Here is a 16,286-nt window from a genome sequence, read left to right as displayed (position 1 = left end):
GAAAGATGCTGACGGACACGCGGCCATGTGGAAGAAGAAATCTATTATTTGGGAGCTAGAATATTGGAATGTCCTGGAAGTTCGCTCTGCAATCGACGTGACGCACCTGACCAAGAATCTTTGTGTGAATATTCTAGGTTTTCTGGGCGTGTATGGGAAGACAAAAGATACAACAGAAGCACAAGAGGACCAGGAACGTCATAAAGGACGAAACGGCAATCATCCAGGGCAGTTTGAACGGCCTTCTAGCTACGCTCTTGCCAAAGAAGAGAAGGAGATCTTTTTTGAAGCCCTATTCACTATCAAGGTTCCGTCTGGTTTCTCGTCGAATATAAAGGGAATAGTAAATATGAAGGAGAAAAAGTTCCAGAACCTAAAGTCCCATGACTGCCACGTGCTTATGACACAATTGCTTCCGGTTGCATTGAGGGGACTTCTACCAGAAAATGTTCGACTAGCCATTGTGAAGATATGTGCATTCCTCAACGCAATTTCTCAGAAGGTAATGGATCCAGAAACTTTGTCAAGATTACAGGAAGATGTGGTTGAATGTCTTGTCAGCTTCGAGTTGTTGTTCCCACTATCCTTCTTCAATATTATGACGCACCTCCTCGTTCACCTAGTTGAAGAGATTAAATTCTCGGTCCTGTATTTCTACACAATATGTTCCCCTTCGAGAGGTTCATGGGAGTCTTAAAGAAATATGTTCATAACCGAGCTAGGCCGGAAGGAAGTATCTCAAAGGGCTACGGAACTGAGGAGGTAATTGAGTTTTGTGTTGACTTTCTTCCCGACCTTAAGCCGATTGGTGTTCCTGAATCTCGAAATGAGGGGAGACTGACTGGAAAAGGCACACTAGGAAGGAAAGCAACGGTGTGCATGGACAAGATTTCTTTCAATCAAGCACACTACATAGTTCTATACAATTCCATCTTGGTGGCTCCGTACATCGAGAAACAGAAGAATGATTTATGAGAAATAAACCCGGGCCTGCCCGAGTCATTGATTACACGTCAACACATGAATACCTTCGGCAGTTGGTTGCAAAGACATCTCATGAGTAACACCACTGTTGGAGAGCAGCTGTACTTGTTGGTCAGGTTACCATCTTCAAACATATGTACATTCCAAGGGTACGAGATAAATGGGAATACATTTTACACGATCGTCCAAGATAAAAAGAGCACCAACCGAAACAGTGGTGTCCGCTTCGATGCAAAGGACGAGAATGGGAAGACCACCACATATTATGGGTACATACAGGAGATATGTGAACTTGACTATGGACCCACTTTTAAGGTCCCTTCGTTTCGGTGCAAATGGGTGAAGCTTAGTGGTGTACAGGTAGACGATAAGTACGGTATGACAACAGTGGATCTCAACAATCTTGCGTACATGGACGAGCCATTCGACCTAGCCAACGAGGTGGCTCAAGTTTTCTACGTGAAGGACATGTCTAGCAAATTGAGAAAAAGAAATCAACAAAAGAATACATCAACCGAGGAAACAAAGCGCCACATAGTTCTTTCGGGGAAAAGAAACATCGTGGGAGCGGATGACAAGACAGACATGTCAGAAGATTATAATAAGTTTAAAGAAATTCCGCCCTTCACGGTGAAGATTAACCCAAGCATCTTGCTAAATGATGAAGATTCTCCATGGCTACGGCGTAGAAGAAAACCACAGCACTAGATGGTGATGTGTTGGCCATATTTAAACCTGTAATGTAATAATGTATTCTTAATGGAGTCTTTCACGGGCTTGCAGAGAAATTTTTCCGAGGCGCAGCTTCCGAAGATGCCGTAGGGCGTGTGCACCAACGACATCTCTCGAGAAGCTGCGCCACGGGAGATTTCCCAACCCTTTCCCCAATACTGTTAGAGGAGATGAAGTCTTTCACGGGCTTGCAGGGAAATTTTTCCGAGGCGCAGCTTCCGAAGATGTCGTAGGGCGTGTGAACGAACGACATCTTCGAGAAGCTGTGCCACGGGAGATTTCTCAACCCTTTCCACAATACTGTTAGAGGAGATGAAGTCTTTCACGGGCTTGCAGGGAAATTTTTCCGAGGCGCAGCTTCCGAAGATGCCATAGGGCGTGTGCACCAACGAAATCTTCAAGAAGCTGCGCCACGGGAGATTTCCCAACCCTTTCCCCAATACTGTTAGAGGAGATGAAGTCTTTCACGGGCTTGCAGGGAAATTTTTCCGAGGCGCAGCTTCCGAAGATGTCGTAGGGCGTGTGCACCAACGACATCTTCGAGAAGCTGCGCCAGGGGAGATTTCCCAACCCTTTCCTCCATCCATGGGGATGAAACTCTCCCTACATGCTTGTTGATCTGCTTGTTGATCTTCTTGCCAAGGCGTATCGGTGTTCCTTTTATAGGCAAGACACCGCTTCTACTTTGTTTTGTTCCCTCGACAGGGCGTCGTGCGTTACATACTTTATCTCATCAAGCAGTGCGTCCACCCACGCGTCCTTATCCTGCCGACAGTTTTGTTAGATGATACTCAACCACCTTTAGTCCCGGTTGTACCCAGCAGCCGGGACTAATGGTTGCTCGCACGGCAGCCACCCCCCAGATAATGCCCTTCCTAGATAAGACTCCCCCAGATAAGGCCCTCCTAGATAAGCCTCCTATCTTTTGTCCCGGTTTGAGCCCCACCCGGAATGAAAGTTTCCCGTGCCACTGCGTTCCCGCCTATTTTCTTTCCGCGCTTTCCACCGCTTCCCGTCCCCGTCTTCCTATTTTTTCACTATATATATGTAGGCTTGGCCTCCATTTACATATCACATATAGACTCATATCTGCAAACCTCATCACCCATTCCCATGGCTTCGATCGTATCTCTAACACCCTGGGAGGCGGAGGCGCTTTGCGCCTCGAACTACCCCTGCCCGCCGGGCTACCGCGTCCCGACCGGCTGGTTGTTGAGCGTCGGAGGCGTACCGGTCCCTCATATCCCTCTAGGTGTGGCGCGCGAGATGGCCATCACGAACCACTACTACTTCGAGCTCACGCCAGAGCAGCGGAGGAATCCCCAGTGGCATCCCGACTACAGCCCGACTTGGGACAGCTTCTTCATCAATTACCTTCGCAAGAGGGCGGTTGCCAGGTACGAGGAGGACGGCCCGCCTCCTTCGAACATCAACGAGGCCAGCTGTTGGCTGTGGTGGCGCGGCCAGACTCTCCAGAGCGTCATGGCCTACCGTGGCCCCCGCCTGCGCTACCCTCAATCCCAGCCCACGCGTGCTCACCCGCCGAGGTTCGACAAACGCGACCCTGATGCTAGCGACGATGACGTCGGCGACTACGATGACTACAGTGGCGACGTTTATAGGGCTAGGCACGACTATGACTGAATGGCTCCAACATTCGAATCTGGCCATGTATCTTAATCTTGCCATGTAAGCCATGGGTACACACGTCGCACGCCGGCAGCGGCGGGGCGAGGCACATGGAAGCGGCGGCGACACGTGGCACGGGGAAGCGACACGTGTGGCAGGCCGGCGGTGCGCAGTAGAAAAGAAACAGAAACGGATCAAAGTTAAATGGATATCAATGTTTGATATGATGCGAGATGCAAATAGTTATATGGATGTCATATTCATGTTCATTGTATTTTTCTGATCAATTTTCATATATAAAACTTTTCTATTTGAGTTACCATTTAAAAGTTATTGAAATAATAGTTTTTGTTAAGTTAAAATAGCTAAATAAGAAAAGAAAAAAAAACACTAGGGGCTGATCCACATCCAACGGCTCCAGGCCGTTGGATTCAAACGGCCGGAGCCGTTGGATGCAGATGCCGCGGATCAGCGCCCACCAGAGCCCACCCCTTTTGTCGCGGGTTGTTACACCGCCCGCGATAAAAGACCGCCCTTTTATCGCGGGTCGTCGCACCACCCGCGACAACAAGGGGTAGGTATAAAGGCTATGCGTCGCGGGCGGTGCCAGGACCCGCGACACCCGGAGGCCAAACCGTAGCCAAAATCGCGCCGCCAGGCTGCCGGATTTTCCCGCCGCCGCCGCCGCCATCGCCGCCTCGAGCTCCTCCGGCGTCGCCCCCGCCACCTCTGCACCTCCGGCCGCTGCCCCCGCCACCTTCTGCGCCTATATCGCGCGCGCGTCGAACTCTCTGCCGCCCAGTCCGCCGCGCCGTCGCCTAGTGCCGTGTCGACCCCGCCGCCACGCCGTTGCACCTGTGCCGTGCCGGCCGCCCCCTCCGCCCATCTGCGTGCAGGTAGCAACCGTCGGCCGCCGGCGCCGCCGACACTCTTTTTTTAATTTTTTTGTATTACTTAGTTAATAGTTTTAGTTAGTTAATTAGTTTTAGTTAGTTAATTAGTTAGTTAGTTAGTGTATTAGTTAGTTAGTTAGTTAGTTAATTAGTTAGTTAGTGTATTAGTTATTTAATTTTGTTGTAAGTGTTTTGTTGTTAGTTTAGGTTTTAATTTAAGTTTTAGAGTTTAAGTTTTTTTTGTATATTATTTAGTAATTAGTTTAAATTTTAGTTTATTAATTAGTTAGTTAACTGACGCCGGCCCCCTCCCCCCTCGCAAAAACCCGTCGCCGACACCCTCCCCCTCTCGCAAAGTACGCGTCGCCGACACCCTCTCCTTCTCGCAAACACGCGTCGCCAAAACCCTCTCCCTCTCGCAAACGCGCGTCGCCGACACCCTTCCCCTCTCGCAAACACGCGTCGCCGACACCCTCCCCCTCTCGCAAACACGCATCGCCGACACCCTCTCCCTCTCGCAAACACGCATCGCCGACACCCTCTCCCTCTCGCAAACATGTGAGCATTTTTGAGATCTTCTACCTGACGCGCCCTCTTCTCCCTGCTCCACGCCACCTTCCCCTCCTTGAGTTAGGGTTTGGCTTAGGGTTTGGTTAGTGTTTGATGAGGGTTAGGGTTTGGTTAGGGTTAGAACATGTACTTATCGATTTAATATTTTGCAGAAACAATGGATCCATTCGAAATCCATTGAGACTTGGAACAGGAAGACCTATTCGAGGACATAATCCGCGATCGTCCAGAAGCCGACCGAGAAGAGCGCGACTCTGGTGATGGAGAAGACCGCGGCTCTGGTAATGGAGAAGCCGACGACTCCGGTGATGGAGAAGATCGCGGCTCCGGTGATGGAGAGGTATACGATCACTAGGCATTAATGGAATTCTATATGTACATCTAGATATAAATTAATTAATTTTTATTCTCTTAGGCCTCCGAAGATAAGTTGGAGAAACGAGGCGGCAAAGAAGTTGACCAAAAAAGACCACTTCACAATTGAAGCTATATCACCTAAAGGCCAACTGGTGGCACCCACGAGTGTCAGAGTGACATTTAAAAATTAGTGCGGAGTTCTGGTTAGGGATCGTCTCCCGATCACTATTAGAGAATGGAACAAGACCAAGAATGTGTCCGAAAGTGAGGTTGCCGATAGATACAAAGACACACTTTTTGAAGACCTCATGGCACATTTCACTTTGCCAGATTTGGGATCGGAGTCTGAGATGGCCAAGCAGAGGGCGCTAGTGAAGAAATGGGCTCTTAAGAAGATGGGGGAACTTTTTCGGGCGTATAAGAACCGGTTATGGGAAGCTTATAAGGCTGAGAAGAAGCCTCCATTATTCGAAAACTATCTAGCGAAGCAGGAGCATAACTGGGAAGAATTTGTGAAGTACAAAGAATCAGAGGAGGCTGTGAATCTGTCAAAGAAAAACAAGAAGAATGCAAGCGAAAAGAAATATCACCATCATACGGGGCTAGGGGGCTACGAAGTAGCCATGCCTAAGTGGGATGCACAAGAGGCTGAGATGAAGCGGAATGGGATCACTCCAGAACCAGAGCGAGAAGGATGGGACACGAGGGCTTGAAATTGGTTCCTTGGGCATGACTGTGGGTATGACATGAAGACATGGAACCTTTTGAAAGTGACAGCAAGGTTAAGGTACCCACGGAAAAATGGATTGAAGTGACAGCTGATATTAAAGTGGGAAAACTGAAGTTTGCTCCCGATAGAGAGAAAGACTTGCTGACGCTTGTCCTCGGTAATCCTGAAAAGGGAGGACGAACAAGAGGCTTCGGCCCTAGTGTTCCGTGGGCGCTTGGGTTTCCGAACTACGCGGAGACTTATAGATGCCGAGCAAGAGTAAAAAAACGCGAGCTGGAGGTGCAGAATGACCGGATGGCTGAGTTCCAATGCCAACTTGACCAGCAACGGCGGGAGATTCAGTAGCACCATCGGGAGATTAATGAACTAAAAGGACAGCGCCAGCCAGATAATACCGCCGACATATCTCAGCGACGAGACAGCAGCGTGGCCAACTCAGAGGCCCCGCCTACTCGGATGATAGATGGCGGTCCTGGCGACCCCGTGGATGGAATAAAGGAGCAAACACCTTGTGATCTCCATGAGGTGTTCAGGAACATGTCTGTTAAGGTGGCGGTCGGCTATGTCTTACCTGCATTTGGACCTGAAGGTGAGCCGGCAACATGGCATGGCAATCAGATTCCAGCTGGCTATGCTCGTGTCGGGGTGGATACAGTTGTACCGATGTGGGAGTCATTGGAGCTCGTAATCGCTGGAGGTGATGGCCGGGATACACTAGGAGACGTAGTGGGAGAAATCATTCTTTGGGAAAAGAAAAACATCAAGCTTCCAGGCATGGTAACCTCTACTAGTCATCCGACCAGGTCACCATCACTCCTCCAAATGACCGAAGGCCACCATCACCTCCTCCGACTGATCACATGTCACCACCATCACCCCATGACTTTGACCACCACATCCCTAGTCCATCTCCATCTCCCGCGCCGCCGCCTGCGCCCACTAAGACTCAGAATGCACCCAAGCGGAAGCGTGTGAAGAGTCCTGTCCACAAAATGTCGATCCTACCAAGATTACCAAAAGTTCCTCCCCCCATTCTTACGATCGTACTGAAGAGGAAAATGATGCCATTATGAAGAAATACAATTATGATTTTTTTCATAAGGAGAAACCCAAGGCCCCAGCACCATACACAGAGAAGCAAAAAACATATGCTCTTAGTTTTCTGAACACACCATCGCAATATGACTTACACGAGAAGAAGGATTACTATACACGCACACTTACAAAGGTAATTAAGGACAAGAAGGATAGTGCTGGTAAGAAGAAGGATAGTGCTAGCACGAGCAAATCATCAAGAAGAAGTGTAGCCGGGAAGAAATCAAGTTCAACAAGTGCACCCCTCAATGCCAAGCAAGCGACAGCAGGCAGAAAAGGAAAGGAAGTTTCCCAGCTCGGAGCACATGCCAAACAATCGATCCCACCACTCAAAGTCTTAGTTTTCCCCCGGTGTACCAGGAACATGGTAGTATCAATATGGAAGAAGCTGCAAAGCTAGCGGCTGACTGTGGATGTACCGTGGAGAATTTGCTGAATGCCGCAGATGCTGTATTACCCATTGCTGATATAGCTCCTAAATTTGTCTACGGGGCCGAGTTGGTCAGCAAAGAGAGGCTGCATAAACTGCCAACGCATATGCGGAATTTGCATCAGTGGTACCTTAATGCGTGCAAGGAGAACACAAGTTTCATCGTGGCGGATATCCCAGGAGATTATTACTTCCGAAGGGAGCAGATCCATATGGAGATGAATGAACTCTGGCAGTTATTCAATTTAGACGCCCTCGACAAATCTCTCGTGAGTTGCTACTGCTTGTAAGTTGTTAACTACATATAAGTTCATGTTCATTCAATTGTTCCTGTTCATTGCATATACTCATTATATCATATGTGTTCTCTTATGAAGACTGAAGATGGTTGAATGCAGCCATAATAAGGTGTACAATGTTGGGTTTGTTGACCCAGATAAAGTACATCATGAAACCGTAAAGAAAAATATCAAAGAAACGGTGGAAAACCTAACAAGGTTTATAGTGGAGCAAAGCTTCTGTGATTCAATACTCTTTCCTTACAACTATAGGTGAGAGTCTTACTGATCTGTTGTACACATTCAGTTTTTCTTACTCGATGTTAAGTCTAATTCATGACGTCTATATAAACATGTGCAGTTTCAACTGGATTCTGCTAAACATTAAAGTTGATAAGGCAATTGTTGAAGTAAGCGACCCATTGAATAGAGTCCTCGAAGGGTTCCGCGACTTGCAGGACATTCTCCAGAGGTAATTTCAATCATTGTCGCGCTATATCTTTCGTGAGATATCAATTAATCATCCATTATATTAATTCTATCATTCTTTTGCCTGGCAGGGTTTGGACATCTTTCAAGGAGGTTATTACGGGCGAGCACTTCGTAGAACCGGTAACATTTACTATTGTATTGTGCGCCCAGCAGCCACAGGGGACGGATCTATGTGGATACTACGTTTGCGAGTCCATTCGCATGTTAACCGCTGAGCAGCACAACGATAATAGATTCAACGTAAGCAATAACATTCACAACTTTAATTTATTATCGTCAATACTTTGTTATCGAGATTGATATAATCATATTCATCTCATTTTCCTATATAGGTCGACTGCATACGGGAGAAACTCCAACCATAGGAACACATGCTAGGAATTACGGGGGAACTGGCGGCATTTCTGTTGACATAAGTAATAAACGACAACGGCCGATTTAGTCCAAAGAGGCGTCGGTAGTAGGGAGCTCCATGTATATGTAATAGTTCGAATAGACGACGGGCTTTTGTCCCGGTAGTAGTAACCTCCATGTATATGCGTAAGGGGAATCTACGAATAGACTTTTCCTTCCAATATTTGTTGTTTGCTCGATCTATATATAATAAATGAACGTGTACAACTTGTAGTAGCTTATAAAAATATACAACTTGTAGTAGCTTATAAAAATATGCAACTTTTATTTTAAAAAGAAAAAATGAAACAAACCAGGGGCAGTGCCGGTGGCGGGGGGGGGGGGGGGGGGGGCTGCACCCCTCGAGCCCTAAAGCAGCAGCGTGCTGCGCGCGCCACGTAGAGGCCTTTTTGTCGCGGGCGGTAGGGGTTGTCCCCTGCGCGCCCCGCGCCTGCCACGTGGAGGACCATATGTCGCGGGTGGTAATAGACCCGCGACAAAAGGGTGGACCTTTTGTGGCGCCTCCCTTGTCGCGGCTGGCTGCCCGCGATAAAAGGGTCTTCCGACCAGCAACATTAGGCCTGTTTTCCACTACTGAACCCTCCGAATTTCTCGACTCCACCACTGCTCTCACCGCCCACAGCGCTCTCGTAATGACTAGAGAACAGGTTGTCGGCGACCTTGGACGGCTGGAGAACCGGTGGTCGGCGGCGCTTTGTGGGTAGATCCCGGACACTGCGATCACATTCACAGTACCACCGAGGTATCAGCTGTCACGAGAATGCCGTCAAGTCTGCCCGACGATCCGGCAAGTCTGCCCGACGATACTGATGCTAGAGATTGTCGTTCACAAGTTGTCCAACCAAGAGGAGGTCGGACGACCTTGCCCTACGCCAAACCTGACGAGGTCACCCCCGTGTTCGTCACAGGGCACTGACGATCTAGCAATATTTATCCGGCCCTTGGTATCGGCTCCCTTGCCATCCGTTCTTGCATAGCGTATGCAAGATCTCCGCCACATGGTAGGCTTGCCTTACAGATTGCAACGGTGGCCACTGGCCACATTTGCTGTCTTCCACGCCCTCTCTTTTAGTCTGACATACCCTCTCTCCTAATCTGATGGTTCCGTTGGCTCTCCTAATCTGATGGTTCTGTTGGTTTTTCAGTTACTAGGATTTGGTATTGAGTTGAGGTACTGTATAATTTCAGCGCATACTTACTAACTTTGCTGATTGGAAGATTTTTTTGATGAGTTTTGTGTACTGTTATTCCTTTTTGTGCAAATTATGGGTCCATAGGATGAAATTATGCAGTAAATTTTGATGTCGCTTCATGATCACATGCATTTCCTCCATACATACTGCTTGCTTGTGGCCTACTGATAACAATCTCAATTGGCTAAATTTTACAAATATTCATATTATTCTTCCCATCATGCTTTTTAGGATGCGAAGACATACTCGATGTAGATTGGTTTAGATGGAGCCCATTTTCATACTACAGGCATGCAGCTATTGGGTTTCTTTTAAATCTATGGATGAATGTAAATATGATGTAGTATGATATACTCAAGGTTACTTCGGTGTGCCTGCAAAAGGTTAACGGATGACAAAAGTGTTAAACATTGTTTCAAATGTTGAATGGTCTTTTAAATTTAATAAAATTGCATGGTAATTATCGTTTTAAATTAGAGGTACAAAAAGATATGTGAACATTAAGTCAAATTGTATGTTGAGGTGTAGAGAAAATGTGACCTGGAAATTGATACATACAGGTTGAAGGATTGTAATATGTGGATCACAATGGAAAGCTTGTGGGATACATGTTGCACAAATGAAGACGTGCCACATACATGCTAACTAGTTCGTTTAAAATATTTATCAAATTTTTTGTGAGATTTGGCCAGATTTTGGTGAAATTTAAAGCATGACCGTTTGGTGGCACATTTGCCATCAAGCACCTTAATCCTCAATTTTAACCCCTATGCAATAGGTTACACCTAAAGTTGGTGGTTTGTGCAAAACATAGGTAAACTATGTCCAAGAGAGATAGCAATAGTGGGTGGATTGTGCAATTTCCTCCCTTCCATGTGGGACAAGGCATAACTGTTAACAGTGTGTAGGTAGCTAGTTGTCCACGGATAGCCGCTTATCCTCAGCAATACTCTACAATTAATTGCCCACATTAACATTCACGTGGTAAAGAAATGGCACCATATATCAACAATAGTTGCCAAAGAATTTGTGGCGCGAAGCAAACGTTAGTGAGGACGACGTCGTCCCTGCAAGAGGCGGTGGCCATGGTGCATGCTGCCCTTCTCCCTTGGCCGCAAGGGCGGCGTGTAGTCGGTGGCCGGAGGTCGCTCCACGGGGATGCTCCGCCGGCCCTGCTCCAGATTTGAAGAAGATGCCTCCCGAGCCTGCTCTATTCATCCTGGTTCTTGGTGGTCTATGGCTCTCTGATCGCGAGATCTTGGTGCCTAAGCAGATGGGTTGGTGCGGGAGGTGTTGGGGGGGGGGGGGGAACCCTTAGTCAGCGTTGCTGGCCGCGATGAGGACGACGCCGCTGGCGTCGTGCTCCTTATCGAAGGCCTCGTCGAGGTACCATCCTGGACTATCTCTCCTCTGCGTGGGCGAAGCCCATGGTTCTCCTTGCGGACGGCGACGGCGTTGCAATGTCGTTCCCTTTCGTGAAGGCACTGTCTTGGGAACTGCAGACGGTTGGTCGAGCAACAATCGTGGCGTCCTATCTTGTTAGGTGCATCTTTGTCTAGCAACTTCACGTTCGGTGTTGCGGTGGAGCCTTTGTTGGTGTTGTTCTTAGTGAAGCTTCCTATGCGTCTATGGTGGCTTCTCCCCCGGAAACGTAGTTCTTATGTTTCGGTCGTGTTCTTGGGGGAACTCTTTTGCCTCGCGAAGGTACGGCACCCTTCGATCTAGGGCAAGGTACACAGTGCCCTTTCCGGAGGTGAAGACGGTGGAGCTTGCGGCTTGCCATCTGGCTAGAGCAAACGATGGCATGCTCCCGGAGGCCTCCCCAAGACCTCACCGCCTTCCTGGTGTCCTCTCAGCGTCGAGTTGTGGTCTAGGAGTTTCAAGTTGTGCATTTCTCACGTATCTGGAGTTTACTTGTGTTGTTCATGCTCCTATATAGTTCACAAGGAGGGGAGAGCCCCAACCCTAGATCTCCAGGCCAGTAGTTGCAGCAGCAAGACGCAGCACCATGGGCCGATCCCCTCGGGTGTATGGACGATGGACGCTTGGTGCTGGCGCTCGGTCGACGTTCACTAGTAGGAAAACCCTTATAGGCGGAGCTTAGTTCTGTGGCGCACCCCTAAGAATGCGCCACAGAATTTTATTTTGTGGCGCACCAGGAACGGTGCGTCATAGAAATAGCTTAATTTTGTGGTGCACTATGGAACACTGCGCCACAAAAACTTGGTGGGGCCCACACCCTGTCACGCCCAATCATTGGTTTTACTTTTTCTACGGCGCACTGCACTTGGTGCGCCACAGAAATAACGTATTCTGTGGCGCACTGGCCTCGGTGCGCCACAGAAATAACGTGTTCTGTGGCGCACTGGCCTCGGTGCACCACAGAAATAACGTGTCCTATATCATGGCCGTACCCCTCCCTCGCCCGTATACCACTCTCTCCCCTCTCCCCTCTCCCCGCGCCGCCGCCTTCCATGGCGAGCGCTGCCGTCGCCGTCGCCGCCGCCGCCTTCCTCCGCGAGGGCCGCATGCCGCCACGCTCCACCCATCCCCGCCACCAGCAGCACAAGCCGCTGCGGCGTGGAGGAGGGGGGGCCGGCGCGGCGTCGAGGTGGAGGAGCCGCTGCCCCGTCAAGGTGGAGGAGCCGCCGCGACCTCCACCCCTGTCGTCGTCGTCGGTGAGCTCCTCCACAACTGCCGTCATCGTCGGTGAGCTCCCTCCCCTCCCCTCCCTCTTCCTCCCCCGCGCGAGCACAACGTGCTCGACGAAATGCTCGCTCGGTTGGCTGGCCAGGTCGGCGTGGTTGAGGTCGATGTCGGCGACGACGGTCACGTAGGAGTCGTGCTCTTGCTTGTGCTGCTAGGTTTATTGCTGTTGTTGCTCTGGATGCATTGCTGTTGTTGCTCTGGATGCATTGCCCCTAATCGTTTTTCTTCATATGGTGTTCATATGAACACCAGCTACTAGCAGTGACATGCTATAATGGCTCTATCTGCTCCAAAGGTTCCATTTGGAGCCTGGATTGCTAGTGGTTAGTATATTGCTATGCTGCTAATCCTTGTTGTTGCTTGTCTTAAGCAATAGAAATTGTCTATGCCTCTCTGTACTTGCTTACCATTAACTGGTGAGCTAGTGATGCTTATTGGAGTGTTCTATATCAGTGACACTTCTATGCTGCTACTACATATTGGTGTTGGTTATTGTCAACTTATATCACTTGCTATGCCTGTGTGGCTTACTGGATCATATGTACCTGTTGTTTGTGGAGGTTTACTGCCACTTGTTATTGATGAACCATGTGATGGTAATGATTAAATTTAATTCAATGATGTTAATTTGATTTCCATCCTTTGTTGGAAATAAATCCATGTCTGAACCTGTACAAGGTAATGAAGACTTGCTCACTTGGTATGCTACTATGCTACTGTGGTATCCTTGTGAAGATTTACTTGATGGATTCTTGTGAGCTTATGGTATGCTACTATGCTTATAATGCTCTGATTAGTGGGGATGCTTACTGGATCATGTGCATATAGTTCATATAGTTCCCTAAAAAGAAAGAATGCTCCCTGGCCAGATGCTTGATGTCTTGGCTCAGCCAATGATGCAAAGGCTGAGGCAAAAACTTGGATAAGAACAGATACTAAAATGTGTGATTTAAATGGAATGCTTATGATGGTATACTAAAATAGAGATATTCACATTAGGGAATCATGTAAATGAATGCCACCGTGGTATCCTTTGAAGAAAATGGGAAGTTTCTGATGGATTAAAATACTAGGTGATGCTAGGTTATTAAGTTGGCTTTCAAGGTTGGTTTTATCTGGTTAACTTGGATAGGCTATGTGTTCTTGCTTACTTATGCATATCCATCTCTACTGGATTGACTAGCTCAGGCTTGGCCTCTCTCTCTTGCCAGCATGATTTGGTTACTACCAAGTGATGAATAATCCCTTATGGTACCCTAGCTTTGTTTTGAACTCAACTGAGTAATGATAAATTTCTATTTCTTGTTGGCTTTGATGAAAATAGAGATATCCACAGTAGGGGATCATGTAAATGAATGCCACTGTGGTATCCTTTGAAGAAAAAGGACTGTTTCTGATGGTTTTAAAAGGCTAGGTGGTGCTAGGTGATTCAGTTGGCTACCAAGACTTGTCTCATCTGGTTAGCTGGGATATGCTATGTGTTGTTGCTTGTTTAGGCATATCTATCACTTACTGGATTTACTGGTTCTTGATTGGCCTCTCTTTTGCCAGCATCACTTGGTCTATATACCAAGTGATGAATAATCCCTTTGGAGCATCTGCTCCATGCATGCTATGTGTGTTTGAGCATCTTGACTTATGTCACCATGGTTGCTGGTTTGTTGGTGTTTTTGTACTTGCCGATGATTAGATGGTTGGTCGATCACTCGTACACTCGGGGGTGGAGCAAGTGAGCCTGGTGTGATGGCACAAGTATCAATATTTTGTGCATCCTACCTGGCCTCGCTTACTCCACCCCTGGATGTTAATATTTGTTTCGACCAACAAAGTATGAGGCATTCCATTTAGTTCATACTAGCTACTTCTTAATTGCATTGGCCTTTCTTCCATTTTAGTGCCGATGATTAAATTGTTTGGTCACTTGTACACTCTGGGGTGGGGCCAGTGAGCCTGGTGCGATGGCACAAATATCAATCTCTTGTGCATCCTACCTGGCCTCACTGACCCCATCCCGGAATGTTAATATTTTTTTCGACCAACAAAGTATGAGGCATATGATATCTAGTTGAGATACCACTTGGCTCTTTCTTCCATTTTAGTGTCGATGATTAGAATGTTTGGTCACCTATACGCCGCAATATACTTTGTAGACGGGCCCCCCTTTCTCCGGCCGCCGTTCCGTGAACGAGTCTTTGACGAGACAACAACGCCGACCTGCCTCTCCGGCACATCACCACTTTTCTTCTCTCGCCGTCCAGTACGTGAACGAGTCCTTAATGCAAAGACGGTGCCAGCCTCCCTAGCATCATGCCGACACTGTTGCCGCGCTTCAGGCCGTGTCTCACGCGCCCTGCACTCTTCGCCTTTTTGCCCGGTGAACGAATAGGCTAATCGTTGGAATAAGGAAGCCGATGACGGCCGATCGCAATTTAATCTTACGACCGGCCGTCATCGGTTTCCTTATTCCAACGATCAGTCTATTGGTTCAGCGGGCAAGAAGGCGAACAGTGCAGGGCGCGGGACACACGGCCTGAAGCGTAGCAACACGGCCCGGCATAATGCTGGGCAGGCCGGCACGGTCTTTGCATCAAGGCCTCGTTCATTGGACGGCGAGGGACTGCCGTGGTTCTGCGCCGGAGAGGCAGATCGGCGTTGTTGTGTCGTCAAGCACCCGTTCACGGAACGGCGGCCGGGGAAAGGGGGCCCTTCTGCAAAGTATAGTGCGGTGTATACTGCAACTATGGTTTCTGACCATAGTATTTGTGTTGACCAACAATGTATGAGGCACTTATTCCATTTTGTCATTCCATTTGCTTTGAGATTTTCAAAATGCCGATGATTAAAATGTTTGGTCACCGTACACTCGGGGATGGCGTAAGTGAGCCTGGTAAGATAGCACAAATATCAATCTCTTGTGCATCAGACTTGGTCTCACTTACGCCATCCCTGAATGTTAATATTTGTGTTGACCAACAATGTATGAGGCATTTATTCTATTTTTCTTGTGCATCGGACTTGTTGGTCTCACTTTCTTCCATTTTCATCATAGTAGGAACTGGATGAAGACCCTGATGCAAGCGAGCCTGGTGGGTAGAGATGAGGGAGCAAAGGAGGAACCGGATGAAAACTACTTTGTATCTCGAAATTGTGAATTTTGTATGAATTAAGAGTTGTATGTAAAACATTTGACACTTGCCACTATATATGTATCTCGATCGGGCTCTAAGTAATGTGATGATGATGTCTATGTTATATCTGTGCAATGTACATGATATTTATATTATATCTGAATGTTGCTGTATATAACCTGTATATTGCTGTCTATAAACTGCATGTGTATACCAGGCAGCACAAAATCGTATATAATACAAGCAAATTCTGTGGCGCACTGAAAACCAATTCTGTGGCGCACGCGTTTCTGTGGCGAAGTTTCTGTGGCGCACCTCCCATGTGCCACAGAATCTATTTTTGGTGCGCCACTGATGAGGCTTTTCCTACTAGTGGTTGCTGAACACTGCATCAGCCATCGCCATTTCCGTCTTAGAGGCTGGGATCTGCAGAGGGGCAACAGCCTCCACGGGGGTGACGGCCACGCCTGCACTCCAACTCCGCGGCAACGGACCTTTCTTTCTCGAGCTCAGCATCTGAGATGATTTCAAACTGCTGCGTGGTGAGATGATTGGTTAGAAACAAATGGTAAATCCCCATCTTTCTATTAATCTTCCCGTCTTATTTCTTTCTAAGTTTTTCCCCATATATGTATCACTTGTTGGGGCGATC

This window comes from Lolium perenne, chromosome 1 (assembly GCF_019359855.2).
Source record: "Lolium perenne isolate Kyuss_39 chromosome 1, Kyuss_2.0, whole genome shotgun sequence".
NCBI lineage: Eukaryota > Viridiplantae > Streptophyta > Magnoliopsida > Poales > Poaceae > Lolium > Lolium perenne.
This window is presented reverse-complemented; position numbering follows the sequence as displayed.